A 6,040-nucleotide genomic window follows, 5' to 3' on the forward strand; every position below is an offset into this window, starting at 1 on the left:
TAGGGGGATCTCATCAATAGGTACAAATACCTGAAGGGAAGGTGTGAAGAAAACAGAGCCAGGCTCTTTTCAGTGGTCCCCAGTGACAGGACCAGAGGCAATAGGCACAAACTGAAACACACAATGGACATCAGCAAATACTTTTTATTAAAAGGGTGACAGAGCACTGGCATCAGGTTGACTAGAGGTGTTGTGGAGTCTCCATCATTGAATATATTCAAATGCCATCTGGGCATGGTCCTGGGCAACCAGTTCTATGTGGCCTTCCTTGATCAAGGGTGTTGGACAGGATGACCTCCAGAGGTTCCTTCCAACCTCAACCATTCTGTGATTCTATGATCATATGAAGATAAGATCTAATATATTTTTTCTGTGTTAAATCTGACAATTTCTTCATAAGGAAGTTGTCATTTATAGTTTTTCTAGTTAAAATCTTTTCTTCAGATCTTTGAGCTATCCCCAGTATTTGAAAGCTGCACTGAATTCTCCATTCACAAGATGAGGTTTTCCCCCAAGTGCTGTAAATTAGCAGTCACCCCCTTCACCAGAGCAGTTTGATGATCTCTGTCAGTTACTCACCAGTTTCCAAATTAATTGACTAAATTCATCTAAGATTATTGTTTCTGAGTTGTAACATGGTATTTTTCCTTTTCTTTCTGCATACTCTGTTCTTCCCCTCTTCAGCAATATGAAGTTGGCTCAAGGATAAACTTTAACCTTAATGATTATAACTTTACTTGCCAAGTTTATGAAGTCATTTTTCTAGCTTTAATGCCAAGAAAAATATGTATATTTATATATGTATTTGTCATGATTTGAACTCGGCTGGTAGCCAATCACCATGTGGGTAGTCATTTACTTCCCCCTCTCCCCAGTGAAGCAGGGGAGGGACAAAAAAATAAATTTGTAGGTCGAAATAAAAAAAATATTTAGTAACAGTAACAAAACAACAGTAACAATAATAAGTCCAAACAGGTAATATATAATGAAATTGCTCACCGACCAGTAACTAGTATGCAGCCTGCCCCCAACAGTGATCTCAGCTGCACCAAAAATCCCACTGCACTGACTGGAGAATGGAAACGAGAGAGCCCGTGTCCGCTTATATACTGAGTGACATCACATGATATGGAATACTCCGATGATCGATGCGGGCCTGGCCCTCTAGCTGTTCTCCCTCTCAGCTCAAGGAAAGTTAACTATCCTGGCCAAAACTAGGGCAGTATTATTATATATAGACTATATAATATAAATATATAACTAAAATATATATTGGGGTGGGATTCATAAATATAGCTTTCTACCTCTGTGCTAAATATATAGCCATGTACCACCCAAAATGGTCCAACAGGCTGATGTCAATGCTCTTTAAGAGTCTTCAGAGTATCCAATACAGCCACACAAGTCTGGCATGGTATTTACAGGACATCCATGTTCTCTCAACATTTCTCAACTGGCATGATCCACCTATATGGGGACAACTCAGTCAAGCCCCTAAAAAACACAGTCAGGGAAGTGTAGAGAGGTTTCAGCTAACAGAAGCTTGTTTCAACTGACTGAAGACAGATGTCTAGTGACATCTGAGATGCTCTAGGCTATCTCTTTCTCAGAATTTGTTTGAAAATCTGTGTTCTTACCTGTAAAGCAATGAAAACTGGAATGACACTCTAAGTCATCCAGCCAGAAACAGAAGTGGTTCTGCTTTTTCTGTTTTGTTTTTCCTCCATTTAAAAGCACTTTTGAAGCAGAAAGAATACTAGTTTTTCTTATTTTAAATTTCTGTTGGCATAAATTTATATATATATATATATATATATATATTTCTATGGAGTAATTATAACAATTTCTATGCAATTTTCAACACCTTGAATGAATGGTTCTTGGTAAGACCTATGACTGATATTCTATCCTTTGAACTCAAGGTGTAGTTTCCCTTTTACAATCAGCACATTTTCCTAGTACCCAAAAAACTCCCTGTTTTCAGTGAAAGAAAATTCTGCATCTTTACTGTAGGTTTGTTGTTTAATTGATGTATACTTGGAAAAGTTATTTATATACTTGCATTTTCAAATGCAACTTCATGAGTAATGTAGCAGTGTTAGTGCAGTTCAAGATTAATTTCTAATTTCTGCTTCCTGGAGAGGTTACCTTTTTTAGATAATGAAAACTGCCTTTTCTTATTATATGTCAATAGGATTTTTTTTTTCATATTATAATTTTGGCATTTCAAATTCAGAATTTTCTTCATATCTCCATGTTTGCATTTTAATTGGAGGAGACTATACAGCAGATTAGCACAAAAATGCCAACTTGTATTTCTAACCTTACTTTAAAACTCTGAGGAAACCACATGACTTTGACATTACTGTGGTGCTGTTGTTTTCCTACATAGCCAAGACAGATAGAGAGCAGTTATGGCTATTGGGAGTGTTTGACAAATACTAAAGGAAAATTGCTATATAAGCGATGTATAAATACAGTCAGGCAATTTATTTCTCATTTTCTAAGAAGCAATTTGATAAGAAAATGTTTGCAGAATTAAGTGAAAGGCTGCATTATACATGTTAGTAAACAGATCGAATTATTTCCTTCTTTCTCCTTGTGATAAGCAACTTTGCACTTCCCTAGGTGTGACTTTATTGGTGTATGAATAATTCAGCTTTTTGAACTAATTTATCTCAAGAAGGAGTGCTAACCAACATTTTTTTCTTTCCCTTTCCTGCTATACCCTTTGTCATTTCCTCCTTAGGATGTAAATTGTTGAAATACAGACAAAAGGGAGATAAAGATTTCTCAAGGCACAGTGAGTGAAAGGAATATTCATTTTGCAGAAGTTATTCTTGATTTATTCTTGATGGGTTTAATTGTATTAGATTTCTAGGGGAAATAACAAATGATGATTACAGAAGACAGGCAACTTTTGACAGCTTTCTGTAGCTTCAGCATACTGTATAAGTAATTCAATAACATATGAATGGACACAATATTACCAAATTCATTATTAGGGTCAACATACTTGCTTGTCACATAGTAAAAATTCTGACTGGTTATAATAGTTAGTATAAGTAATGGTTACATCATCATTCATGAAAATTCAGTGATGGAGTATCAGAGAGAGAGATGAAATCCACTACACCTGCACAAATATTTTGAATAATCTACGTATTTGCTGTGAAACGAAAATTCAGGTCAACATGGGTGTATGAAGAAAAAAAGGTGGGTATCATTAATTTCTACCTGAAAGATAATGTCTAGATATTCACATAATTTATTTTTATTTGGATGAGGAAAACAAGATGCTTTTTTCAGCATTTTAATAATATGTGCAACAAATAAAAATGTCCGTAAGTCTCACAAAACTATTATGCATCATGAGGCCATTATATCATAGTATTAATAATTTAAGTAAAAATTAGAGATCCACTGGTCATTTGCTTCAGCTTGTGACTTTAAAAATGTGCTCTTCAAGACATCTAAAATGCATTTGGACATCTAAAGAAGTGGACTGGTTTTCAGACATGCTTTAGATAACAGCTGTATGAAGTAGTCTTCATTTCACTTCAATTTGCATTGGAGTCAACAAGTTAGTTCAGTCACTGAACTTTTAGCTATACTTCTGAGGGATAAGGTGGGGGGTTTTTTTGTTTGTTTGTTTGGTTTTTTTTTTTTTTTTTTCTGGTGACCATAATAAAATAGTGCTCTGCTTGGTTTTAAATCTCATTTGAAAGACCTTCTTCTTAGCCTTGTCTGTTCTTCTTTTGTGGTATTTTGGAACCAAAATTACTTTATATTAAAAAAATTTAAAAAAAAATCAAATTCCTTAAATTCTAGAACTCCCAGGGCCTATGCTATATATATCTGATAACAACTAATTATATACACTAATTTGGCATATATTATATCAAAAGTCAAATAAAAACATTCTGCAGCACAGACTCTTTGAACATGATCACACATACATTTAACAATTCTTTCTGCATACTTCAACTGCTTAAAAGTTGACCTTACCGAAAGCCTTTGGGGTAAAATATGTGGATGTTAATAATCCCCTAAATACTTATTTACATTATAAACCCTTAAAACTTCAAAGGAACTGTCACAGACTCCTCTCCAAATCATTTCACTCCCATGTCCATTCATTATTTGCTTTTATCATGCAAATTCTGAGACAGAGAGAAAATTCCAGCTCAATGAAAAACAACATTTGGAAAAAGTGGGCTTTTTTTAGTGAGTAGCATTCTTTAATTTCAGCCTTTGTTAAAATAACAGTAGCATTTCAGTCATAATCTTACAGACTTTATAAAAAGTTATAAAAAGCCACGAACTACATGTACACAGGGTGTACACTACATTGTGTAAAGTTAATATTATCAATATTGGTATGACACAGTCCTGCCAGGGATTCCAATTAAGATGGAACCTCAGAAGTGCTTTGGACAGACTGGTAGACACAGTCTGTGATGAAAAGTTTACAGTTCAATTTAAATCACAAAAATACAGGTGAGTATAACAGGTTGGAGGAGAAAAGCGGTGATGAAAATTACTAGTTGCTGAAAACTATTTCACAGAATACTTTTCACTGGAAAGTGCTGTTTCAGTTACACTGTTAGTGTATGTGAGATTGTGTCAATTCAGATGAAATTTGAGGTGCCAGCATTTTCTAAATTAAAGTTTCTGTGAAAAGTTCAAGTAGTTATTTATTCTACATGGTACTTTATTTTGGAATGTCTTTTATATATTTTACATTAGTTATTATATTAGTTTTACATTTTATTATTTTAGTGATAGCAATATACAGTACATACTACTGCTATTAAATGACATAATGAATAGCTTAAATGTATTACTGGCTTTTATGTTATCTCTTACATCTTCAACTCTTAATCAAAATATCTTTTTTTCTAGATGAAGATATCTGCTGTTTATGGAATGTCAGATCATTTTTTTCAGAATGTAAACAAGAGTTGTTTGACTCTGGAAAGTATTATAAGCTCTCCAGATACCGACTGGAGGCATGGCTGTTTCAAATAGGTCAAATAACAGTCTAGAAAAAAATTTCAGGATATTAAAATGAAGCCAGGTTTGCAGTTGCTCTGCTGAACTTATATTAAACATTTGGACCCAAATAAAAAAAAGCATCAAAGTTGTGGCAAAAGCACAAAAAAGTTCTACTTATCCTCCTTTACATCTGTACAGATCCTAGAAAATCCTTGTGGTTCAGTTATCAGTTTCCTTTCAGAAATCTTTCAATAGAATATAAGAGAGAAAAAATTCTAAAGCAAGAACATTCTAATATGCTCTATTCTTATTGTCCTATTTTCTCTAGATTGTCACCCAGGAGAAGTATATTAAGGTAATATTTTATTGGTTTAGTCCTGAATCTTAAAATAGGATAATATATTTTAAATCTCTTACAGATTTATTAGAGTTTAAAAATAAGCAAAATTTTTAAAATCTGCATTATCCTAGCTGTGTCATGCACTGCATATATATTCCACAGAAATCTCACAGAAATAGACAACAGTCATATTATGTAACTAGAAATTAAAAGGATCAGATTTGGGTTTACATTCTTCTAATTCACAAACGATTTCCAAAAGAAGACATAACTCATGCAACACATCCACTGAAAAAAAAAAAACAAAAAAACAAACAAAACCCAAACAACACTTTTAAAGGAAATGCTCAGTGGTTTATAGGGACACAGACTCATCATAGAAAGATAGCTGTGATTTCAGCCTAAGTAAATTTAGGATGATGGCTTAAAAATAGAGATAAATAAATTGACCTACTTTGACAGTTTTTGGTCTGCAAGTTCCTTGCAAACATCTACTCGCAAAACGTACAGCATTTGGAGCATTCTTTAAAGTCAAGGTGTGCTGCATGAGCACATAGCTATGAATTGTATTTGCTATAGGCAACTCTTAAAACAGTGGTTTAGCATAACTTTGCTAAAATTCCAGGTAGTGAGAAAATACTATGACAAATATTTTAAATGGCATTTACTTAAAAAAAAAAAAAAAAAAAAAAAAAAAAAAAA

Source organism: Athene cunicularia (genome assembly GCF_003259725.1).
Source record: "Athene cunicularia isolate RWA chromosome 4 unlocalized genomic scaffold, athCun1 chr4_part1, whole genome shotgun sequence".
Lineage (NCBI taxonomy): Eukaryota > Metazoa > Chordata > Aves > Strigiformes > Strigidae > Athene > Athene cunicularia.